Raw genomic sequence first — 12,086 nt, forward strand, 5'->3', positions numbered from 1 at the left:
CTCAAAATGATAATAGTATTATTCTTTCTTCACATTCAATATCAAAGTTCCAGAAAGCAATCTGAATATTATTTTATGGTGTTGTAATTGATGTGAACAACAAAGAACTTAGATGCTGACTTTGCGGATCCTAGAAATTTAAAAGATTACAACCAACATTGAGTGTTTTTTAGCCCACAATTTAGCAGCTTTTAAGAAGAAATTAATTGCATTATCAGTGAATTATTAAATTATCCTGAAATATCTTCCAAAAGAAGCAATTCTACAAATACTTACTATCAAGATTGAGATATATTCAGTATTATAAGAATGAATTTATTAAAATATGCTGTTGCATACCTTAGTTTTTCATACTACCCTAAACTTACCATTTAAAATTTTCTGAACCATCAGAGTAATTAGGTAGAAATCAAGAATTTAGAACAAAACATTATTTATTGGTGTTATTTAATTTTACTAAATAATTTGCAAAAATTAATGACAGCTGCATATACTTTTTCTGTAGAGAAGTATGCAACATAAATACTTAATAAATTACTTATAGCATTATTCAAGAGCATGTGGTAAAAGGTTAAGCAGTATAATTAATGTTACAGTTTGAAGGCCATGATAGAGGGAAGCGGTGTAATTAAGAAAGGCCTGACATCTGGCCAGGTTGTTTTTCACAGGGTGACACTAACTTCATGAAACCATCAGATTTAAATCTTGTTCTCACCAAGCAAGGCTTAGAAACATAGATTAATACAAACAAAATCCACGAACAACTGCCACAAACCAAAACAAAACAAGTGAACAAACATACAATAAAATCTGATTCTGGTCATTTACACTTAGAGTATTTCCTCCAGTGGTTACGTGATTTGCAACTGGCTTCCCAACAATGCATTGTGGGAATTTGTAATGGCAAGCATACTTGAAAGCTGGAATCAGATCAGAGGACATAGTTAAAATATTTAAATCAATGACAGTAAGGACAGGTGTAAATACCTGCTCACAGCTCCATATTGAGACATACATGTGTCAGAAATTAAACAGAATTTCATCTGGACAATAGTAAAACTCTAAAAAATATTATCTCTATTATCATCACAAGAGAAATTACTGTCTTAATTATCTTTTGGTCCCTGGCACCTAACCTATTCTTGACACAAAATACTTAACCTTTTAAATTTCTTTCTTTTCCTTTACGTTTCTAAAATGGCAGATTTCCCTGGGGCTGGACTCTCTTTTAAGCTTATTAATAACATATAAAGCTCCAAATCTCAGTGCCATAACAAAATAAAAGGTCCTTTATCACCAGCAACAGTCCAATATCAGTTAACTCGGTAGGTAAGCTCTCTTCTAAGTAATGATTGGAGGCTCTCTTTCTTGTATCTGTTGGTTTTCAAGCACCTTTAGCTCAAAATCGTCATTATATCAAAGTGGCATATTGTGGGTGGCATATTCTGCCACTCTTCAGAGCTGGAAAGGAGAAGTGGTAAGAACATCAAATGACAGATTATTGAAGAGGTTTTGGAAGTGACACTTTTAACTCTTTCATTGACCATGATCCTGTCACATGGAGACACTTACCTGTTTGCAGGAGAAGTTGGACAGACTTACTGTGTGTACAATGATAAACATCCAGCCAATTCTTCCACAACATAAAATTAATTTCTCCCATTTTTATTTCTGCCACTTTTACATTATTTTTCTTATGAAGGTTTTGATAATTATTCTTTCTCACCTGTATACTTTGAGTTCTCATAACTTATTTTTCTTACCCTTACATGTAACCTGCCCTCAGATTGTTAGTGTTTCCCCAAAGGTATGACTTGGTCTATACCCTTCAGGCATCTAAAATTTGGTGTCGCCTAAGCGAAGTTCTGTAGATTCCCTAAACTAAAGTAGATTTCACCACCTATTTCCATCATTATACCTTTACCCAGTTAAATTTTTTATCAGAACATTTCTTCACCCAATGCATTGCACCATTTATTTGCATAATATTTTATTTTCTTTTATTGCCTGTCTCTCTCACAGTAATGTACATACTGTGAGCATATAGTGATATTCTCTTGACTTTTATATATTCCCAGGCACTAAAATAGTGCATTTTCTGGTTCTTATTAAGTCTGTTAATCATCAATTAAGTATTCTTTTTCCTATTGAGCAAGCCTAATAACTGTAAAATAATTAAAAATTAATAATTAAGATGATTAAACAAATCCATACCTAAGCTTAGAATCAAATCTACAGATATTTAAATTTAGATAATATAAGGTAAAAGTATAAAATAAGAACAATGACAAAATTTTCTGTACAGCAATTATGAGAGTATTTTATTTTTCAAAAGTTATCGATTGGTTATCATCAGTCCTCTACATTTAGGTGTAGCCATATTTTGAATACTGTTGACAAGTAGACATGAAAATACTATTGACAAATAGAAATGAATGTAATCATTCTAAGAACATACCTTAAGTAACTTGAGGAAACTGGTGACCATCATGTTGATCCACACTTTTCAAAAAATATTTTTAAAAATATTGTCATATTAACCTTTATTTTATATTCCTTAAATCATTCTAGAAAATAAGAAAACATACCTGGAAAAAATAGTTATCTGTCGTCGTCTTTACCTTACTGTACGATCCATTTACATATCTTGACAAAATTATTATTCTGATTTCTCATTATTGAGCTGGATTATTCCTTTGGTATTCATAGTCTCCTAACAATCTTGGCAAAATCTTTGTGCTTCAGTATTAAGAAAAAAAAATATTTAAAGATGAGAAAAGGAGAGCTGTGGATTTTATTGCCAGTTGACAACTAGTGTGACATTGTACAAATGATTAACCTAAAATATACTGACCACTGTTTTTCTCCTCTGTAAAACTGTACAGCACTAAATTTAGTAAATTATTGTGAGAACTGGATAAAATAACAAGTTTAAAGTACAGCTCACCATATCCTCAATAAAAAGCAACCTTTCTTTGTTTGCATTATATTATTAACAGTGGTCATAAAAGATTCTAATAATAGAGATACTCCTTTTCATTTTATCTTATTTCCTTTTAATATTATTTTGCTTTGTGTATTTTTAAATACTATGTTTTTTTTTAAATGATGAAAAAATGCAAAATCAAACAGTAGCTCTGAGAGATTCTCAGTTGTGCTTCAAACTGCAAAGTCATTAGGATATAATCTAAAAAATTACTTTTTATTTTCAATTTCAGTTGCTTATTTTAATAATGCAAGTGAGGCTCTTCATGAAGCCTACTTTTCAAGTCTAATAGCCTTCAGAGAAGGAAAAAGATAAGGCTTTAATTTGCTTCCTATGGGGCAAATTAAATTGGTTCACTTTACTTCTGAGTTCATTATGGACACCTTTTGTTAAACAGAAGTATTTTTAACACAAATCTCAAGATATGAAATATACTTGGTTCAAATTACACTGAAGTCTTCCTAGGAAATCATAATTATAGTCCTTTCCTTAAGATTTTAATTATTTTTCTGGAACTGGTGCAGCTTAACATTTGCCAAGATTTTGAATTCTAAAAGAGAGGATGAAAAGTCTCTTAGATTAGCAACATCGTTTTCTCCTCGGAAGCATATGTACCTCACCTAATAGCTTCAGAAGTTAAGCCAAAGAGAACAATAAATTTTAAGGCAGTGAAGATGACAGCAAGGCTCACATGTGTTCCACTTGTACATACACAAAAGGAGGTAGAGAAGGAAATGGAGTATGTGTATTAACTTTTGAATTGGGATAACAATATAGGAAATATTTTCCTGTGATACTTCTGTGTCAGTGTGCCAAGGGAAGAAAATCCGAAAAAAAAAACATGCTTGGAAATTTGAGTGGAGTGTTGACAATCCCAGAAAAAGACAGCTAAGGAACATGGAAAAAAAATTAATCATATTAGGAAATGTATCCAGTGCCATGGTATATGGATGTCTAAAGTTAAAGAAACCATTAAAGCATTACTTAACTTTATTGAATTTAGTTGTGTTAACTTCTTTTCTTGACTCACATACATTAATTGGATCTTGACATTGATAGGAGCTATTCAGCCTTCATATTATCAAAAAAACTACAGATAATCTCAAATGATCAATCAGATTTCTAAACAGACGATAATAGTTACTCGTTTTCATATTTGCTTCAGCTCAGGGCATTGAGAAAAACAAAGATGTTTTAAAAGGCAGCATTAGAGTAGAGAACATGAGATACAGTAACAAATAATTACATATGCTGTAAGTGCCACAAAAAGGTAAGCATGAAAATAGCATTTTATAGCTTTAGAAGAGCAGTGATTATGTGCTGGTATTATCTAGCATTAATGTATGAAGTCAAATGACAAATGAGACATACGGGAATTTGGCAGAGATAGGAGCAGGAAGGAGGGAAGTATAAAGCATTTTTTTCGTAAGAACAGTAAGTTTAGAAAATAATCTCATTTATACACATTCTACTTCTGAAAATCTGCCCCAAATCCAAATGTATAAAATTTAATTAAGAAATACATCAAAAAAGGAACTGTTACTAGAATCTTTATATATGTGCATGTGTGTATATATATAAATACACATACATACACACACACACACACACACACACACACATACACCATTTACCACTATAACAAAATAATTCTGTCTCAGCAGAGACAGAATTTGTTTAAATGGCTTAGGCAAACAAGCAACAAGCACGTTGATCTGAAAGCACCTCCACTGACCAGGCTTATAGGAAGCATTTATTAAGCACCCTGGGAGAGGGACTATTGGCCCTACCTACCTGATAGGATGCCCACACTGCCTGAACATCCTCTCTCCTAATGAGGCTGCCTCTACTGTCTCTTCTCCCTGGCCCAAGAAATGGGACATTCCTTCTTGTGTGAAGCCCAGTCTGGCGGGGGTACTACTAGATTATGGGAGATCAGATCATTAAACAATTACAGGATAAAAGAGAAGGGGAAAAGAATATGGAGAATGAAGTCACTTGAGATTTTGATTCAATGTTTCTCATTCTCAAGGCAAAATACTCTTGCCTTCAATATTAAGTAATTACAAGTGTGTTGGGGAAATGGTAGTATACTTTCTTGTCCGTACTATTGCAGAGGTCACAGTCTGTCTGGATTCTGGAAGAATCTGACTTGTAGATAAGTTGGGATTGGCATGAACAATTAGATGTATAGATGCATAGATTTGCTAGATAGATAGCTAGGTAAATACCTAGGCAGATAAAATAAGTAGATTATATAGGTTTGCTAGATTAGATAGGAAGATTGATTAGACAGACATATTAATTCAAATGAAGGCTGCACTCTCTAATATGCAATTGTTGCCAATACTCTCTATGTAAAATACTGGTTTACTATATGTCATTATTTTTTTTTTAAATCCTTGAAAATGTGTATTTTGAACCACATATTTAACACTTTAATATTAGGTCAAAAATTTTGAATTTTTGAACCTAACTAGTTTGATTTTTTGAATTACTGGATTGCTATCTGAATCTCCTTCAAATAAATTTTTTTCTCATTTGTTTTAGTTTTACCTTGTTTTAGTTTCCTTCAGTAAAACATATTTCACACAGAAAGTTACAGAAAGCTATATGAATCTGCTTTTGTCTAGTAAGGACATTGGAAGTAGAATGTGGGCAGGAGAAAAACCTTCACTCCATCATGCTTTTGAAAATATGCTGGAGACCCATTTTGAAAGAGTCTCTAGAATTAAAAATACTTGAATAATCAAAAACTCCTAGGAAATATAGGCCTTCTGACCAACAATAAATAGTGTACAATAAAAAGTAGTGTCTTTTTTAAAACCTCAAAACATTATCAGACAACTAAGACTGGTTTTAACTTAAGAAAGGTCTAAAAATGGTTCACTTTTAATGTGAAAAAGTAAACATTGCACAAAAGCCAATACATGAAAATTGAGGACTGCCGTATCAACCAATTTAGCTCAGGTATCACTTTCGAATGGGGCATTGTTGGGCATCAAGCCGGAAGAATGGTGTGGAAGCAAGTTAGAGGAGGCCTGGAGCATCTGGCCGAGACATTTTCAGTAAGCAATGAAATACAGAGGAAAGTCGGAAAACAGCACAATTCAATGCTTTCAAAGTGGCAACCACTTCGTTTCACTTGTCTGAACTTCACAAGAAACATAAAACTGATGTCATTATCATTTTGCAGCTAAGAAATCAGAAGCAAGAAAAGTTAACTACTTATCTAGAGATGCATAACTAGCAAGTAGCTACTTAAATCAGGATTTTTCCTCAAGTATATTTATCTTCAAATCTCAGAATTTTTTCTACATTGGTAAAACTTAGACTCAATTCTTACCACTAAACCATGCTCTTGTGGATTAGCGCTTCTGCATCTGCATTATCATAGATTTAACTAAACCATACTCTTTCTCCTTTAACTTTGACTTGAGTTAATGTAACCTTTTATATCCACCCAATAAATTAACTTGTTTATTTGCCTGATACCAGTAAGGAATCGAGGTTTACAAATAAAACTAGGGAAGGATATTTCATTTATACCAAATAATCTTAAATCATGGGTTTAAATTACCTTAGCATGTTGCATTTTCTGTATATTTGTTTTCTTGCTGTCAATGTTTCTGTCAATTAGTATAGAATACGCTCTTTAGTATATTGCATATTTTGATTAATAGACTCAATTTTCTCAATATTATTTACGCTTGTGAGCTTTAGGGCTAGTCCTAAAACATGAGTCAGTATCTTCCACTCCATTCTCCCTTACAGTGTGATTTGGCTACATGTACTTGAGTGTAAACAGCCAAAGGCTGGTTATAAATCATTCTACCTATCTTCCTACTGACAGTCTGAAACCAGGTTGGTAGATTTTCCCCAAAGGAAAGGAAAGCAGGGCAACTGTGGATCACAGTATGCATTCCAACTGCAAGTACTTACAGCTGGAATGTGCCTGCATTTTGCTGAAGATAAGGAAATGTCCACAGAGAGTGATTTTTAAAAGATGCAATTCAATTCTAAATGTAGCCATGCATTTCTGCTTAAAGACTTTAAATTATCATTTAAAGTTAACATAGATATCTGATTAATGGCATTGAGATCATCAGCAGTCGAGTGTTTAAAGATCAGGCCAAGAATGTTACAGCAAAGGAGCAGTGAATATCATTGCAACTGTGTGCAAATGTGATTAAAGAAGTCTATCTCATCTCACTTGCTGAGTGTTTTGTCAATCCTCTATGAAAGCAAGACATAATCATGATAAAAAGCATACTCTATAAATTACAAGTATTCATAAACGATGTGCGTAAACAAATGTACTGTCCTTCAGTTATGAAATACCTTAAATTTGCATAGAGCTTTTAGTGTTTTTCTAAGTACTTTCATATCACGACGACAAGTCCTCTGGTTATTTAATGGGCATACCTTTGTCATTTATAATTATTTCCTGGTCCTACTTATGACATACAATTTTAAGAATTAAGGGTATAATCTGTCTTTGAATAACATGTTTTTCTGGAAGGCCAAAAGGGATACTTTTGTAACCTTGATCTCAATATAACCATGTTATGAATAACTTCTCTTACCTATGTAATCTATTATAATAGAAAAATAATCTACATTTATCAAATAACCTATAAACAAGACATCCCAGAAAATTAAATTCCTAGAGAAAATGGATAAAAGTGCAGTATACACAGAGGTGACAAATAAGTAAACTGATTCTGACTACCTTGATTCAAGTTTCTGCTCACACTTACTGTCACTTAAAGTAAGCTTGAGCAATTTTTTTTCTCTAAGTATAAGCTTTATTATTTTCTAAATGAAGTTAAAAATTGTTTCTACCTAAGTGAGTGGTTATCTGAATTAGATATCTGAGTTTAAAGTACTCGAGTCTGACACATAGTGCTCAACAAACACTCTACCATCTGTGAATTTTCATCTTATATTTGTAGAAAATTAAAATAAAAATAACTGGTTCTTTATTTTTTGTTGTTTATGTTAGATAGGATTTATTTTTATGTTTAATGAAGGATTTTCACTGTCAAAGGCTATCATGTGAATGCTTAGTATCAAAGGTCCCCAGACTGCTGTCTTTCTCTAAGGCAGATGGTAAATCTGTCAGCAGTAGCAGTCAGAACAGCAACCCAGATGCTTTCAAGCTCTGCGTGTGAAGCTGTTCCTCCCACAGAGTACCATTGGGCAAGATGCCAAAGGAAGGTCCCCAGATCAATTAGTTGCTTCTGAATTCAGCTCTGGCTCTCTGGGAAGTCAAATGAATGCAGTTTGCTTGGCCATATACCATTTAATTCAAAGAGCATGCTTTTTATTTATCAACAAGCTAAGCTCCTATATTTTAGCTTATCTGCATTCTAACAAGAAATCTGGATCGTCTTTACTCATAGAAGAAAATTTTATATTATTTTATAGACAGCAGTGTCCTCTCTCAATAAACTATTCGACTTAAGGATCATTTAGCTGCAATTTTTTTGCACATAATTACTTTCAGTGACTTATAATAAATCTGATTACTTTTGAGTCTCTAGATGTAATTTGAACTGTGATGGCTATAGTAAGCACACAACACAGAAAAGCACCTGCTCATAAGTGCTGGGAAAAGTCATTATGCCCTTGCTCAATATGACTGGAATACTCTATAAAAATGATGAGTAGTAGAAAACAATATCCAATAAAAACAAAGTAATACTCCTATTTATAAAAATATTTCTTCTACTTGAAGGACATGCTTTTAAAATGTGTAAATTATTCAAATGTTTCTTATAGCTTCTGTTAAAATTCAATAGAACATACTATTCATTGTACATTTCTTACCTATCAAGCACAGTTCTAGGTACTTTGTACTCATTTTCTATACACTTCAAAAGAAAATTCAACTAGATTCATTATCATCTTTGTACAGAAGAAACTTGGCCTTGGCCACAGAGCTTAATGTGTACTAGAGGTGGTATTTAAATCTTGTAAGCTTTTGTTCCAAAGCCAGTGTTTTGTTTTGTTTTTTAATTATATCACCCAAAGAGAAAATACAAGATATTTTTAAGTTTTGTAATGATAAATTTTTCATATTTGAAGGCAGAGAGTTCTTTTTTTATTAATGAACAATCGAGACAACTAGTCCCATGGTGAAGGTATGGGAGAAAGTCTGAAGGCTTCAGGGCTAGTCAGCACTGGTTTTAATTACTAGTTATGTGACATCTCTAGACTGCTGCTTTCACATCTGTGAAGGGAGGGTGATACTTACATCTCAGGGTGGACTCAAGAGTATGATCAAGAGTTTCATGGTACCGGAATATAAGGTTTGAAGAACTGAAGGAACTCAATCAGGGTTACGTAAGGGAGTAGAATAGCCACCTTCAAATCCATATCTTCCAGATGCCTTCATACTGAGAAACCAAGAGGCTACTGAAATATCTAGCAAGTTTATCATAGAGTATAAAACTTGAATACACTATAAACAGGCTAGATATTGTTTTTTTCTGTAGCATGATAATATTCTTGATAAAAGGAATCAATATCCCCCAGAGTACTCAACATAATTAATGCATATTATCACTCATGCTGTATGTGTGCTATCCTAGCAAGAAAAGGAATTTGGAAAAGCATACCAAATTTCAGTTGACCTTATTTTTACTTTTTAGCTGTATTTTGTATCCATTTATTTTTCATAATGAAGGCATATTACTTGGATTTTTACTGAAGGAACATGATCTAAAGTAATTACATTCTGACTCTCAATTTCATTTTTCTAAACAAGCTTTTAAAAAATTACAACCTCATTTAATGTTGAAAACTGAAATGTTCCTAAATAATTTGTACTGCAGTTTGATTTCTTTCTTTCTTTTTTTTTTTCTTCTGTGGTCATCACTTACTACAGTGATATTAAGCTGATGCCTAGAGAGAGCTCCTGCCATGTTGCAAGGAGTGAACTGAGACCAGGACTTAGTTATGAAAATAACCATTGCCTTCTAATACCCATGGCATTAATTCTCAAACTTTCCATAAGTCTCCTGTAAGCTATTTGTTAAAATGCAAATTCCCTGACCTTCTCTAAGATTTTTAATCTGGTAGAGTTAGGGTGGATTCCAGACTGCATGTTTAAAAAGCTCCTCAGGTGATTCTGGTTAAAGGGTCCTCATGTCTCTCAATGAAACTTTGTCCCATAAGAATTGACCCTCCAACTACTATAGCATCTGAATAAATAGAATGTTGAAATCATGTATCTGGGCATAAAAAGATTGCTGTTCAATAGAAAACACAGGTAACTGAAGAAAAAGGCATTGAAACATAGGGCAGATGTTGCTATTTCAATTAGGATGGACTTAGTTGAGTTTCGGTAATAAACAATCCTAGTACGTCAATGGCTTAACATAATTGTTCTTCTCATTGATTGTATAAGGATAACACCCGCCAGCATTAGGTCTGTGCTAGTTGCAATTACTCAGACTCTGGCTGACAGAAGTTCTTAGAATCACCTCAGCAATGGGAAGAGAACATGAGATGATACACTGACAAAGCTCTTGCCAGGGAAGAAACAATCACTTCTACTTATACATCAGAAGAAATCATATGTTGAAGCCATGCTGAAATCAAATAGGGTAGGAACATTCAATTGGGCCATGTGCATATAAATAAAATACCCAGAAGGTAAACAACTTTAATGACTATGTCACATGCCAGACTGAGGGAGTTATAACACAGTGTAGATGAGAAGTCTGAAAGGTCCAGAGTTAAATTCTAATTTTACTATTTACTAGATCTCTGAATTTAAACACGAATTTGATCTCTGAATTTATCCTATTGCAACTCCCAGGCTTAGAAATCAATGGAAGGATATGTATAAAGTATGTTACAGTGTCTGACATAATAGTATGAATTCATGATTATTAGTATTATTCATAACCAAGTTACTGATGCACCAAAATATTCATGTTCTAAAACAAGTTAATGTAAAAATTTAAGGGATATTTATCACTAATTCAATATATATTTAGCTCTGACTATTTACAAAGAACTAGATGAGAAAGCATAAAGGAGACAGACATGAATGAAAGGTAGTCACTGTTAGGAAGAATCTTCCCATCTATTTGGAGAGTCAGGCAATTAGGCAATAAATTCTAGATAGAAAATCTAGTGGATGATATAATAAGAGCTATGGTGAGCTAGGAAGGACATAAGATTAGACCTCTGAGGAAATCGTAAGGTTCTTTTACTCTTGCAGAGAAGCTGGCATTTGACTTAGTGCTATGCACGAGAAAATTTTAAAAAGATACTTTTAAAAGAAACATTGAGATAACACAAACAAGTAGAAAAAATAGTCAGTGACAGGCTTTACAGGAGGTGCTACAGGAGGTAGCGAGACAGATCAATCAACCGATTAATAAATAGATGGAGGGCATAGCCTGCTGAACCTTTTATTTGAGAGAGACTTTTGCCTGATTTACCAGCATGTCAAAGAAAATATTACACTCACAACTTTGTTCAAATCTGGGGCAAGACTCACAGAAGCAGTAAATACATATTTCTTTATGTATCTTTGCTTCAGTGTAAGTAGATAGCTATTACAAGTACATTATGTTCACTTTGTTAAGAGAATAAACCTGTTTTCTAAATCGAACTTGCATGTTAAATGGTGTTTTGTGCAGTCAGACCTCATTTCCTAAGTACTGTTCCTTTTAACTGTAGCCACAGCACCTGGCACTGGGGACAGAAGTACTGTGAAGAGATGAACGTTGCAGAACAGTGTCTCAGGTATTCAGGCATGCAACACTTTCCACAGATGTCGGACATGGCAATTTGCCGCAGGGAAACACAAGGTCATTCCATGTGCCATTATCAGGATTGTGGTGCACAGACTGTGAGCAGACTGCTTAATGCATCTCCGATTCAACCAATCATCCTTCTTGTCTTCCAAATGCTTTGTATTCAGTCATGACTGAGTTCTATAAAGTCCTTTGCAAACACAAAAACCATTAAGATATACTATCTTCTTTATTAGATTGAAAGATTGAAATCATTCAAAATTCTACTCATAAATGTCTACCAGCCAGGGAGCTATTTAACTTGATATATAACTTAAATGGGC

This window comes from Saimiri boliviensis, chromosome 7 (genome assembly GCF_048565385.1).
Source record: "Saimiri boliviensis isolate mSaiBol1 chromosome 7, mSaiBol1.pri, whole genome shotgun sequence".
Lineage (NCBI taxonomy): Eukaryota > Metazoa > Chordata > Mammalia > Primates > Cebidae > Saimiri > Saimiri boliviensis.